We start from the raw sequence: 16,049 nt of genomic DNA on the forward strand, positions 1-16,049 counted from the left end.
TGGAGATCAAGATAAATCCTAGCTCTATATTGTTTAATAACAAAAAAATATGGTCCTTTCATTAACAAATTTATTCATTTTCAAATGCAATTTTTTGTATTAAACCACAATAAGAAGGGGATATAAAGTTAGTAGTTGTTAAACTTAATTGTTTATGTCTCCATAGGATAAATAAGAAAAATATCATCCAGGAAAAAATATCGAGAGGAAAATAACATTCTTGATGCTTTGCACTATAGCATAAAATTTGAAACAATAAGAATTAAGCATTCCTTTGAATTTTTCAATGGAGCGTCAAAACTAATAAAAAATTGCTTCCTAAATATAATATATTGAAAGTTAGAAATAATGTTTTTCCCAAAGAATTATGTGACTCCTATAATTGAAATGAACAAAATAGATTAGGTTGTTTACCTTTTACATGTTGGGATGTGGCTCAGAAGGACCAAAGATTAAAAACACACCTTGAACAATGGGAGTAAATTTGTCAAAAGTTGGCCTCAATGTCACCATTTTATGGAAAATGGGGTTGGAATACTAAGTGACTAGGAATAAGGATTGATGGGGGGGGGGATCTTAGAAGTATATATTCACAATATGTAGAGGTAGTATGTTGGAAGTTTGAAACCCTTCTTCTCCAAATGATCTAGTTTTATAAGATCTTTAGGCTCTATGAAGGGTAACAAAGATAATTTTAAACTTTAGCAATTTCATAACAAGCTTCATAAAAACTCAGAGAACTTCAACCATCATCTTAATCATTTCATTTACTCTGAGTGAAAGTATTTTACTTGCATTGAAATTTAGGATGGAAGTTTGCTCATGAGAAATGGGATCATGTTCAATGTTATCATTTACAAATTATATCAATCAATTCCTTATTTTGGGTGTGAGGACTAGTTTTTTTATGCACCAAGAATGGGTCTACAAGTCTAACTAGAGTCATAGGATGAAAAAATGGCTTTGTTATTAAATTATACTTATTGCTCTCAATTTCCATTAAAAACATGTATGGTTACATCTCTTTTGTATGTTTCAACTATGAGTGGTTCAATAGGGGACATTATGATGTTCTCAGTAATAGTTTTGGGGATTTTCATATTAACAATGTTTAGGGAAGTATAACACAAGAGCCTTGAGAATTTAACAAATCTTCACAACTCAAGTATGGTGAAATATACATCAAACCACAACATAGGACCGTTCTATGGGATCTTTAGCCTATAAGTGGGATATGGTTGCTATTAATTGGGTTTGTGTGACAATTACAAGCCTAGGACTCTAAACCATGGTTGAAAAGGAGAACAATGAACTTGCACAGAAAATTGAACCTTCTAGGCCATAAATGATATGGAAAAGACCTCCAATCATGACACACATACTCTTTATGAGGTTTTTGACATTGAGTCATATTCCAAGCAACATTAAGAAATTTTTAATTAAGGGAGTGTACCTAGGGGCCTTCAGTATGCATATGAGTGGAAAATTGATCCTTTGCCCTTAAAAGTATGTTTTGGTGCTAAATTTTTTGTTTTGAGAACTATCATGTGTAGGAGGCTTGCATAGGGATACTTTTATCTAAACAAAATTATTTTCCACTATTAATAACATATAGACATTGATAAATTAGAAAAAGGAAGAGTCAAACAAATTGTCCATTTTCCTCTTAGTGTTGAATGGTTTCATAGTTTTGGTTTTATCTTTAAATTAAGAGATGGTTCACTTGATATAAACAAAACAAAACAAGCTTATTTTCCAAGTTCCTTAATCTCATCTCCATTTTTCAACCATGCTTTTTAAATATGATCCATAAATTTATCATTAATAAAACTTCATACATATACATACAAGTAATTTAAAAAAATAGAAGAACTATGCTAAGACCGACAAACTCGATCTTAATAAACTAATTTTATTAATTTAAAATTCACTATTATTGACAACTATAATTATATAAATTTGTTCTATTAAAATTATGCATTTTTACATTATATTTTAAATAAAAAGTAATATATAATTATTAAAAGAATATACTATTTTCTATATTTTTTTTCCCAAGAAAATAAATCAACATATTTCTTAGGAAAGAAAGGCAAGAGTGAGGTTGTTAGTATGAGGCCAACCCATACTCAAAAGTATTTTTCAAATTCATTACGAAAATAATCTTTAAAACATTAAAGTTCATCATGTCACCAGCAAGAATTGAATCCATTATAAAAATAATCCTCAAAACATCAAAGCTCATCATACCACTAATAAAAATTAAATTTAGATGATGAAACTAACAATCGTTCCACCCAACTACCCAAAATAATCTCAATTAACAACAAAAAATTATTTCCATATAAAAAACTTTTCATAAATATTTTTTCCAAAAAAAATTGAAAAAACTCCCAAACACTTATGTAAATGATTTTCTTTTTAAACTCCAAAACGGTAAATGATTATTTTTAAATAAAAAATATATGTATATTAATTTATATGCAATTGTTTTTTTAAATAAATAATAATTAATATGAAATAAAAATGAAAATTAATTATTATATATGGCTATCAAGATACATATGTACATAAAAAAAGGGGTACTTTCCTTTAACTACTCTACCGTCCTTGAATATGGTTTCTCGATACCATTGAAAACTTTGATAACTTAGGTGTAATGAAGCACGGCAGTAATCTACATTCTAAACAGAGTATACTCCGACGTGTTTATGGTGGGGGATTGGGAATGATACGAAAGTTCGTTGTTTTTAAGTTTGATTATATTATTTTTATAAGATTGTAATGTTTGGGTATTTAAATATAAAATATAGTTTTTAATTTAAAAATTGATTTTTATGTTTTGGAAAAGTTATAGAATAATTAAATTATATAAATTAAATAGTTTAAAATTGTTATGTTTTTTTCAAATTACAAATTTTCTCATTCATAATTAAATTTCAAACGAAAATAAATTAGTCAATTCATAAAATAACCAAATACAACTTAAATTTATATTACTTTATTTATAACTATAATTTTCTCCAGTGGGTATAAGCATTGTCCTCTACCTGGGGTTTCCTACAACTTCTTTATTAGATGGTGATATACAGAACAAAAGTGTGATCCATAGATATGCTGAATTTTGTATATGAAATGCTACGGGCGGTACAATGAATTCATTTTGACTTCAGGGAGTAGACTATCATTACCGCAACAAATGATGTTCCATTCTGTATATTTTTTTGCAATACCTACCCTGTATAAGTTACTTTCATTCAAATCGACTCAGCACAGTGATATATACATCTGGCTTTTTTCTTACTGAAGGAAAAAACAAACATCAATTTATAAAAACTACCGCTATGTTTCCAATCAACTTGTATAAATAATTTCCAAAGATTTTTTAAAAAAACTTAAATCTATTATTTTAGATAAAACTACAAATTTTCGCATTCACAACTAAATTTAATATAAAATATAAATTATAAAGGAAAAGAATCACCCTATAAAATCACTGATTCCATTTCTAAATTTTGCTCCGAAAATGAGACTTAAATATTCGTTTTTCACAGATTTCCTATAATAATCTCAGTTCTCCTGGTTCTCACAAACGAGCTTTGTGGCAGGGCGTGGTGTTCTCGTCATTAAGATTTGGAGCCACGGTGGAAATGGATTTTTTTCGCATTGCTTTAGTTTAAAGCGATGGAAGAGTTGCTCGGAAAGTTATGGAAATTTTGATTATATTTAGAGAAAATCTGGTAAAATTTTTTGCAAATCCAAATTATAGTTGTTAAATTTCAATTTTTTAGGTGTTTTAAACGTTTTTTACGGTACTGAATCCATTTCCACCATAAAAACACAATTCAAACATTACTTACACAAAATTACCTAAATTCCAAACATCAAAACAATTCCGCCACCTAAATAGAAGACTCCTTTAGCATTAACTTGGACGGGACTAGTCGAAGCCACAACCCATACTCATAGCACCAAGGTCAGTACTGTCCTCATCTATATCGGCAAACTGTAGAGACGTGCATGCATATTTATTCTTTCTAACATTTCAGATCTGCGATAGCTTTAACCTCTCATCGTATTAATTGAGATGGGATTAGTTTCGGTTTATTGGAAAGTCTGTTTATTTTATACTTCTGTTTACATGCGGATGACATTAATAATATATGTTAACTCGATGAAAATAAAAATGTGCATAAACTTTATTAAACTACTTCATTTATATTTAACGGTTTATTACTTAAATATTATATATTGAAGTAATTTATATTATTTAATTTAAAAATATTTTGAAATTAATAAAATTAAAATATTTTATTATTTGAGTATAGTTTTTATTTTAGTTTAAATTGAATATATGAAAATATCTTATTATTTATCTTTTAAAATATTTAATTAAATCAATTTATTTATTTCATATAACATGTTAATTTTAAAATATTTAATTAAATCAATTTATTTATTTTATATAACATGTTAATTTTAATTTTAGGTTATATTTTAATTTTATAATTTCAATTGATAGTATTTTTAGTATTTTTATATTAATTTGTTTTAATTATGTTGATAAGTATTTGTTATTGGAAGTTAGTACACTAATCATTTTGTTAATTACAAATCATATTCTTTGTAAATAATTATTTTGTTAATTACAAACCTTCATGTGATGGTGTAGAATTAATGATGCTAACATATTTATTTAGTCTCTTTTATATGAATGAAGTATATTCATTGGATTAGCTTCTTTGTATGGATTGGTTTATTTAATATAGGATTAAAATTTATTTTTAGAAAGCATATTTATATTTTTAGAAAGCATATTTATATTTTTTTTATTCACTATTGATAACATAAGAAGATGAATTTACCTAGCAACAACAGTCTATCAATAATATGTCTTTGGCTTTCATGGTTAGTTTCAAATGGTATTAGAGGAATCACAAAAGTCAACTTTCAAAGACATCATGTTTGTTGTGATGGGCTGGCATTCAAAATATAAATAGTTTTTGCCAGAGTCTCAAGCTTCAAAATTTATCATTTTTATATGCAATACACTTTAGAGCATGCATAACAACCTTTATTCGGTTTAAAGGATTAGGGCATTCTAGACTAGGGAACTTCAATAAACATCCATTTCAGATTCAGTGCATAAACACATTCAGTGATCCCATTTCAACCTAGATCTTATATTAAGTTATAAATTGGCATTACATAAATAAGCAATTGGAATGAACGTAATTTCTATCATCTGAATTCCTTGATATTGATTCCTTAATGATTGGGGGCGATTTTAATAGCACATTGTGTAATGATGAGATTTGGGGCAATGGCAGGAAAATTGACCCGATTGGCCGCATGATCCGGAATGCCATCATCCAAAATAATTTCATAGACATACAGTCGGATTGTCGAGGGCCCACTTGGGACAATGGGCGGTCAAATGACTCATTCTTGGCCAAAAGACTAGACAGATATATCCTCCATGGAAAGCTGATCGATAGATTTGGTCTCCCTTTGATGAAAATTATTCTTGCGTATATATCAGATCATCGCCCAATTTATATTCAATGGAATAATATTGGATGCAAATTCGGTTACCCATTCAAATTCAACCAAACATGGCTCTCTGATGAACATTTCAATTAGTTCATAAAGGAGACGTGGCAGCAATATACAGGTCTGATTCAGCATCAGACACAGGATTTTATTAACCGTATGGCATATCTACGCAGCAAAGTAAAAAATGGCAGCGGGAGAAAACAGAATTCAATAGAAAAGAGCTGAAAGAAATAGATAAAGAATTGCAATTCTTATCCACACGCTTCAAAAGCGATTCCATATCTTCATATATTCGGAAACAAATATGGGACCTTGAAAAAAAGAAGCAGAAGATTTTAGCAGAGGAGGAATCCACTTGGCGTCTCAAGAGTCGTGCCATATGGCTCAGGGAAGGAGACAAAAACACCAAGTTTTTTCACAGATTTGCTAACAGGCGGAGGCAGTTAAACACGATTTGGGAAATAAAGGATGAAGCTGGTAAATCTTTTTTTACCCAGGAGGATATATCCCATGAAGCTGTTAAATTCTTCCAAAAGGCCTACAGTAGAGATATCGGTAGTCACATTGAAGATATCCTATGGGGCATTGATCTGTACCCTACTATGTTTGATGAAAATCAAAACGCTGCCCTTTTCTCTGAAGTCACTGTGGATGAATTATTGGCGACGATGAAATCCTTCCAGAAAGACAAATGCCCGGGGCCGGACGATTGGTCTATCGACTTCTTTATCCATTTTTTTGACTTGTTTAAGGATGACATTCTAAATATGGTCGAGGAATCAAGATTAAATGGTTATATCAATCATTGAATAACCTCCACATATATTGCTCTGATTCCTAAAAAGAAACTTTCTACATCCTTTTCTGATTATCGACCAATTTCTTTATGCAATGTACTATACAAGACGATCTCAAAAATCATTGCTATTCGAGTGAGGAATGTGTTATCTCTGCATCTTTCCCCTGAACAACACGGCTTTCTCAAGGATAGGAATATCATGGACGCGGTGGCCCTCACTCAAGAATCTCTACATTCTATACATTCTAGGAAATTGGATGCTGCTTTATTAAAAATTGATCTAAAAAAGGCGTATGATAGTGTGGACTGGGGCTTTATCTGATGTCTTCTAGCCAGGATTGGTCTTAATTACAGGTGTTCCAGGTGGATCATGGCGTGTGTGGAGGAGGTAAATTATGTTGTATTGATCAACAGATATCCCACTCCTTTTTTTAAAGCAGCCAGGGGGCTTAGGCAAGGATGCTCCTTGTCTCCACTCCTATTCATTCTAGTAATGGATTCTCTCAGCCTCCATATCAAGAGGGCGATTCAACAAAATTTCTGCCGGCCCCTTCCAATATGTAGAGGGATATACATATCCCACAACTTTTTCGTCGATGACATTCTCATAACTGCAATCCTGTGCAGAGCATCCTGGATTTGCTTATATGAAATATTGGGAAGATTCCAATGCGCTACAGGCATGATTGTTAATGAAGGGAAATCATCCTTTCATGTTGAAGACATAAATGGGAATCTGATCCAATTCCTTACTCAGCTATTCAACATCCAAGCTATTCCACTCCGGAATGGGCTCAAATATTTGGGATTTAATCTGAAATCAGTAGGTTATCGGGTGGCGGATTGGACTTGGATTGCAGATCGATTTTACAAGAAAATTGCAGCATGGGAGTATTTGTGCTTATCTAAAGGAGGACGCATGATCCTGACACAAGTTGTTCTTGTTCAAACAATGGTCTATTGGGCGCACCTGTTCTATATCCCATCTGCTATAATTAAAAATTTGAACAGGATGATTGCCAATTTTATTTGGGGATGCGACAAAGACCAATATAAATTCCACCTAACCAAACTATCTGTGTTGGCGCGCCCAAAACATATGGGAGGATGGGGCATATTAGATTTATCGCATTTCAGGAAAGCACTTCTGTGCAAATCTATGTGGAAGGCAATTATGGGCGACTCGTTGTGGAGCTCAGCCATTCGCGCTAAATACATGGACAACATGGACATGTCTTACTGGATCAGGGAAAATCACATTGGGTCCTCACTTGGATCTGCTATCTGGAGAGGCTTCAGGAAATTGGAACCATATTTCAGACAGAATCTTATTTGGAAATTTCAGATGGGAGCAAAGATTATGATAGGAAGGGACGAATTTGTTGGAGGGGCTGGGAAAATTCATGTATCCCCTCGGCTGATGAGAGCGCTCCACAACAGGGGGATCTTCTTCTGGGCCAGCGCCATTCGAAAATGGGAAGGAGCCATTCCCATATGGAAAACAACGACCGAATTGCAGCTCCGAGATGACATGGAGGTTCAATGGAATTCTATTTTATCCTCGTTGCGCGCCCACGGAATTTTTCGCTCTGCGGATAAAGACTTTCTCATATGGAAAGGTCTGGATGGCTCCTCGACAGTGAAGGTAAAACATATATATTTGCAGTTTCTAATTTCTGAGGCAGGTAATTCTGGAGATATATTTCCTCCTACTTTTTGGAAATCAGGATGCCCCACAAAGATCATTATCTTCGCATGGCTGGTATTTCACAATAGGAATCTCACTTGGGAAAATTTACAAAAACGGAATTGGCACGGGCCTGCCATCTGTCCACTTTGCAGGGAAAACTCTGAATATAATTTACATCTATTCCTCACTTGCCCACAGGTGCAACCCATCTGGCAGAATCTTGCTGCTCACTATGGTTTCACCCTCTGTTCCTTCCCATCCATTTCTGAAGCTTTCAAAAGATGGAGTTTCATGAACAAAGAATGGAGGGCCATCCCCTTATTGGCCATTTGGGCCATTTGGAAATGGAGAAATGGTAAGATCTTCAGTTCTATACAGCGCCCTCAAATTGTCCGGGAAGAACAGGAACAGGTATGGAAGGAATCATATGACAACAATGAACAAGAACAGGAATGGAAGAAGACCCTCGGTATTGATGACCACGGTTTCTCCATGTGCTTATTTCGACGGAGCTACTCAACATGGGATATGTGCATGTGGTGTATACATCAGAACAACAAATGATCAGGTTATTGAAATCTATTGGAATGCTGGTCCGGGGTCCAACAACAGAGCTGAAGCGGTGGCTTTAGCGGGTCTTCTTTCCTTTTGTATCTTTCTTGACATTCCGAATTTGCAAATCTATGGAGACTCGAGGGTAATAACCGATCATGTTTTGTCAAAGCACTACATAAAAAACATTCATCTTGCTGGATGGTTGGACAGGATTGCAGCGTTATGGAACAACAGGAGGGACTATTCTATTTCTCACATTGACAGGAACAAAAACAAAAAAGCTGATGCATTATCTAAAATGGGTCTAACTTCTCCCCAAGGCATATGGAGGATGCAGATCAAAACGGACAGCAACAACTTCCAGATCCAGGACTTTTGTCTTCCGGATATATAACTCTTAAATTATGGTAAATATTCTGGTATGTTTTTCTTTACATTGCCCATACAATGGCATATCTCACAGTGAAGGTATGCACATACATATTTTGCAGTCATGAAAATCCTTTTGCTTTCTATATTTGTTGACCCCAGATTCAGAATCGCAAATGCTTCATATTTTGTATATTGTATATGCGGCTATGCTTTTTGGGCCATATCAGCTGAATGTTGGATTTATGATGTTTGATGTTTGGATGGGTATGAGTTTTTTACATGCCCCGTATACTATTTGTACCTGATATGGAATTTTGTTAACACCTCATATGTATTTTGACCCCATTATGAATATATATACCGTTTTTTCTTGCTGAAAAAATAAATAAATAAATAAAATAAAATTAAAAATTAAAATTAAAATTATTTTTAAAAACAATTAGTTAAAATACAGTAGATCGATAACATTTAAATTTACTAGAGGTATAATAAATATTCAACATAATAAAAAAAAGAAATTAAAAATATTAGGCGTCTAGTATAATATCTATATATATATATATATATATATATATAGATATAATATTTAACATTATACAATGTGATTATTTATATTTATTAATTTTTAATTTAGAAAAGAAAATTTCCCAACATAATGATGAGAATGAGCTTAATTAAATATTATTTAAGTTATAATAAAATACTTCTATCCATATATATTTTAAATTGAATTAATACAATTTGAATGCTATGTATAACTTAATATATTATTAATATAATAAATAATTAAATTTAAATAGCAATCCATACAATTTAATATGTGGTTCATATTATATTTATTTAAAAATTTAGATTTTTAGTTATTAGACTAAAAATTACATTAAGAGTTAAGAGGGGAGAGTGATACAAGTACTTTATTATATATATATATATATATCTTTTATTTTCATTAAGAAATCACAATTAACATATTTAATTAATAATCATGAAAGGAAACTTCGATCGGGGTGTGTGTCGGTGGATGGAGGTGCCTGCGGGCAGTAATGAAGAGGACAAGTGAATTATGTACCACCGTCCCCCACACGCTCAAAGCGATGGGTGCGATGGCCCTTGGCATGAGTACATGCAAGGGTGGTGGGAAAGGTGGCAGAGATGGCAAGAGGGAGATGGGATGTATAGAAATTAAGTCAAGAGAGATGGATAAGAAATGTAATTTGGCTTGTGGAGCAAGGAGTGGGAACAACAAAGAAGGAAGGCAACAGCAACAGCGGCATCAACAGCAACAGCGGAAATGGTTTCGAACAGTGGTGATATGGCTTGACTAGCGAGAGGACGGGGACATGGGAGACGGGGTCGGGAGCCTGCAAAGGCTAAGGACCTGAGCACGTCAGAACCCCACAGAGGAAGGAAAACGATGGAGCACCTCATCTGTGAAGCAGCTACGACATATAGAGAGGGAACAGATGAAGGCATTCAGAATTTGCTAGAAGAATGGGAGGAGGAAATCAAGCAAGGCAGTGAGACAGAGGAGGAGATGGAGAATTGCAGGACACTAGTCCTGTACCCTGGGAATACCAGAGGAAGGATAACCCAATTCAAGCAGACATTATACCTCTACTAGCTCATGAAAATCCTGATAGGTAAGGCCATGGAACAAATCTCGGTGGGGATGGAGGTCTCTCTCTAACGAATGCCAAGCTACAAACAAGATTTGCAAAGGATTCAGTTTCAAATCCACAAGCAGGACATTAGATTGGACAAAATTGAAAGACATATTCCATGCATTCTGGAACTATCTGAGATGCATGGAGCAACTGTCAAGGATCTGGCACATGTGGAATCAGAATTGGAGGAGAAAAAGGGCTAGTCAGTTTACCATGTTTACTTTTGTTATATATGTGGTTAGCATTTACTTTTCATTATGCATGTATAAGGATAGATAGATATATAGAGTCTGGTCATGAAACATAGACATATATAGCTTGGCTAGAAAGATTGAAACTTTATTGTTTTTGGATGGCTTACAATGAGGATAGGTGGCCAACAAACTTGGTTTCCCATTGGGAAAGTTGAGGCCACCTAGCCAACCTAAGTGGTGTAAACTTTCTGATTATAAATAGAAAATGAATGGTCTTGCCAATCTTAACAAAAAAAAAAATCATGAAAGGAAAGTATAGATCACAATGTGCGTGTGAGAGAGATATGTTTGTAAATAACTTTGTTTAAATGAAAAGTTTCAGTGTATTTTATATTGAAGATACCCAAGATACATGTCTTTTAAATTAAATCAAGCCTCCTTGTAAATTAAATTCTAGTAGTGTGCACATTTACATTTTTACTTGTATTTACTAAATTGTTTAAGATTACGTAAATAATGGTAGGAAATAACTCTTGGTAAGTATATTTATATATTCAATCACTCCCAATTTGCTGATGATACCCTGCTGATAGGAGGAGCATCTGTAATAATTGCCCGAAGATTCAAGCTCCTATTAGATAAGTTTATGAGATACTCTGGGGGAATGATAAATCATCTCAAAAGCTGCATTTACGGTTGGAATGCTTCAGCTCAAACACTCCAAAATCTATCCAACATCTTTGGGGTGCCATGCAAATTAAATTGGGACCACTTTAGTTACTTGGGAATGCCAGTGAGCATGGGTCGTGCTAGAGCTGAAATCTGGGACAAAATGCTTGATAAATTGAAAAAGAAAGTCCACAACTGGGGATCCTTCTGGCTCAACCCAGCTGGCCGTATGGTGCTCCTAAAATCAGGCCTATCTTCTCTTCCTTTATATCAGTTCTCCTTAGCTCAGGCGCCAACCTCTTTTCATCACAAAATGGAGAGTATTCTCAGACATTTCTTATGGCAGGGTGGAAAAAATGATAAGAAAAAATATAACCTGGTTAGTTGGAAACAAGTTATCCAAAGCCAGGAAAAAGGCAGGCTTGGAATCAGATCTCCATTGTTCACTAACTTAGCCTTTGGTGGCAATATTATTTGGAGATTGTTAGAGGAGCAGCAAGCTTGGTGGAAAAAAGTCATCGAGGTCAAATATCTTAACAGTCCAAGGCAACAACTGCTAACAAGTGAAATACCCGTAAGGAGCAGCACAGGTATTTGGAAACTCTGCAAAAAAGCCATCTCTTTTATGGCACAAAATGTTTCAATGGTTCCCAAAGGTGGCAGTAAAATCAACATTGGAAGCGATAAGATAATGGGAAATAAAGCCATCAGCAGTTTCCCAGGTATGGAACCAATCATCTTCTATTTCCAAAGCAAGGGATTATATCACTTAAATCAAATTTCACATTGGGATATAGATTCACAGGCGTGGAAGGGCTGGAGCTTCCCTCCCATCCCTGTTCATCTCAAAGAGTCCTTCAACAATTTCCAGACCCATCTCCATAACATCACGCCTATATCTAAAAATGGTGTCGACGGTTTCCGATGGGACCCTACCGGTTCAATCTACTCAATTCAGGTAGGCTACACTTATTTGTGCAATAGGGATCACCCTACTTCTCCTTAGACATATTGGAAAGCAATCTGGAAAGCTGAAGCTATCCCCAAAGTTAAATTCTTCATGTGGACCCTTTTAAAAGGGAAGACTGAAAATCTGCAAAAGAAAGGTATCATGGGTCCCTCCTGATGCCCGAATTGTCATGAAGCTGAAGAGACCATGCAACATCTCTTCATTTCATGTCCTTTCACCATCTCCTGTTGGAAAGGCATAGCCTCCTTTGACTCTTTCACCTAGAATTCACATCAGTCCATTGGCGAAGCCTTAAGCATCTGGAAGAAAAGTTATCCCTGGAAAAATAAGAAAAATAGCATTGCCAAGAGGGTCTGGGATGCCCTCCCATATGCACTCTTATGGAAAATATGGATTGCAAGAAACCGCAAGGTTTTCAGGGACCAAGAGACATTAACCAGACATCTTTGTAGTAAAGCCAAAAGTCTGGCAATAGAAACCATAGCTGCCAAGAATCTAAAGAAAATCGATATGGCCAACTTCTGTAACAAAGAGAGAGACTTCATCAGAAATCTGATAGACAAGTGTAGCATCCTCTCTCCAGCAATCACCTACAACAGCTCTTCTAACACCCTCGGTCATAACTGGAAAATAAGATTAAAGCAGGGTGAATTTACTGAATGGCTCTACAAAAGCAACACTCATATCATATTCTTTGATGGTGCCTCCAAGTCTAATCTAGGAGCTGCGGGGAATCATCTATACGCCCAAAGGAGACCCCCTTGTCTCTTTTGAGTGGGGACTAGGAACTCTTTCCAACAACAGAGCAGAGGCCCTGGCTCTTTATCAAAGCTTACTCCATATTCAAATCCACAAAATTAGGAAAGCTTGGATTTTTGGGGACTCTGCTATTATCATTAGTCTCATGAACAATAAGAGAAAGCCCTCCAATATCCATATACAACAAATCATCAACAGATGTCAAAGCATGATCAGCCAAACCTGGGAGATAAAAAAAAATTCCATGTCCTTCGCACCTTAAACCGAGAAGCAGACAAGCTCGCCAGTCAAGCTTGTACCAGAACCAAAGGAAATCTTTTTTGCAACAACAAAGAATCCTTTCATTATCTCCCCTGATCTCTTTCTTGACTAATGACAAATCGTTTGAGGCTGACACCTGACCGAAATTATAAGGCGTACTCTGTCCAAATCTACTGCAATCCTGATATGGTAATCTTTCTGCCGCCAAATATCTTGTCTCCCATTCCTTTTGACTCCACATTCACATTGATTTTTGTTTTCTCAAGTGAAATCCGTGAGGCCTTCTCCTCTCACCGCGTGACTCTGTCCCTTCTTCCTTACAGCTCGCTGGCTTTAAAGGCCTGGACACCCCGCCTTCATCCTCCCATCTCCTTCAGGGTGTTGTCCATCGCTGTCGCGTTCTATTTCAGTCGCCTTTTAGTTATTTTTCTCTCCCCTCTTCGCTTTCCTTCTCTGGATCATCCTGTCGCTACTGCTCTTCTTACTTACTGTCTGGCTTTGCGCCCTCCCCTGCCTTTTCCTCTTATTTCAGAATCGCTTGTTCTGTTAAGATCCGACCTTATCTCTTCCCTTCCAACCGCCTCTGATCCCCCAGCTGGCTTCCTTGGAAGTTCTCTCTGGTTTTTCTTACCCTCCTCTGTTCACCGATCCTTTGCTCAGACTCCCCTATTCCGTTTGCAACTGCCACTCCTTGGCGCAGTATTTATCAAGCACATCCTCAGTATTGCTCTCAAGATCCTCAGATGGCCCGAAATGAGGATTGCCTTCACTGTCGGGATCTCCAGGAAGAACTAGAACAAATCAGGGTGCATCAGCGAGTCCTGAATGAAAAGATTGAATCCTCCACTCGGATAATCAACGCAAAGTATGAAGCGGATCTAAATCTTTTCCTTCACCGTGTTACCTCCTTGCAGGAGCAATTCAACGCCTTATCCAATGTGTGCGCTCATATTCAAGAATCCATGGACATCCTAAAATATATGATGGAGAAACTTAATGCTCCAAGCGCCAGCTGCTCCAGCTTCAAAATTGTTGATCAGGAAAGCAAGCCAGAGGAATCTACTGCACGGCAGATCAGTCATATAAATATAGATTAGGATGCTTTGTAAAGCTTGTCTTCTCCTCTTCCAGTTCGTCCGAATTTATTCTTGTATCAGTCTTCCTCATGTTAGAAAACACAGTAAAATAGCAGAATGTGGCAATGTAGTCAAAGTGCAAGCTCTTCCTTCGAGCTCCAATCTTGTATTTCTGGAGCTTTGCCTCCTAAACTTTTTTGAATTATAAACAGCAACCGATTTTGTGAAAAAAAAAAACATATATATATATATATATATATTGGTCCTATTATGTATTTTATGCAAATAATTGCTTAAATTATGGTGGGTTGCAACTGATAGTAAATATGTTATTTATGTAAGTATGAGTTATTTTCAAGGATTTTAATTTTAGGTATTTTTGTTGATTTCCTTTCTTTTATTTTACAATTTAATTTTCTTCAACGCTCCCTCTTAGCTAGGGATATATTCATAGTACCTATTAAGATATCAAAAAATTGAAATATTCTGAAAAAAGATTAAGATGTCATAATGACTAGCATCACAATCATCAAAATCAACCTTATTGATCTATAACAATCATAGCATCCACTTAATACATATGATACAACATCAATAGAAACTAATCACCATGATCTAATCTCAACCTCATGGTATCCAAATTAGTCCTCATTCACCATTACATGATTAGTGCATATACTCCAGATAAAAATTTAAACGGCCTAAACAGCCTTAATCCCAGTCAGATACTAAAACATACTCTCTCTGAACAAAGATTGGCTCATGTATAGTTATTTGTATTTATTATTTATCAAAGTTAATATATATTATTGTATTTTAAACTATATATAAATAATATTAACTTAATTCAAATATATGTGACTTAGGTATATTATTATATTAAATAAATTTTTTTAAAACAAATTTTAAGAAATTTTTAATTTAGGATAAATATTTATATTAAATTTATCACAAATAATTTTTGGAAGTTATCTAAAAAAATTTATAAAAATGTTAAGTTTAACCAAATTGATTTTAACTTTTAAAAATATAAAATTGTCATTCTACTTCTCTTAATTTTTAAATTAGGCATAAATAATATAGCATTACAACATTCGTGTGTTTTATAGCTAATTTTCTTTAACTTTACTAATATTTTTATTTATTAAACTCTTGATACTATTGAATTTTATACATTTTCATTTTCATTTTCATTTTAATTTTATAAAAATAATTATTTATAAATATATAAAATTCTATATATTGTAAAAAAAATTATCTTTTTGGTTTTTATTTTTTTATTTTCAATTATTTATATTAGTTTATTTTCTCATTTATATTGTAATATTGACATTTTAATTTATTATATATATATATATATATGAAATAATATATAAAATAATTTGATTTCATAACATTTTAACAATATTGACATTTTAATTTAATATATATATGAAATAATATATAAAATAATTTGCCCACGGGGCTTTGGATTGACGGTGAAT

Source organism: Pinus tabuliformis, chromosome 2_2, assembly GCF_031772625.1.
Source record: "Pinus tabuliformis cultivar Carrire ecotype Pingquan chromosome 2_2, CPIR1, whole genome shotgun sequence".
Classification (NCBI taxonomy): domain Eukaryota; kingdom Viridiplantae; phylum Streptophyta; class Pinopsida; order Pinales; family Pinaceae; genus Pinus; species Pinus tabuliformis.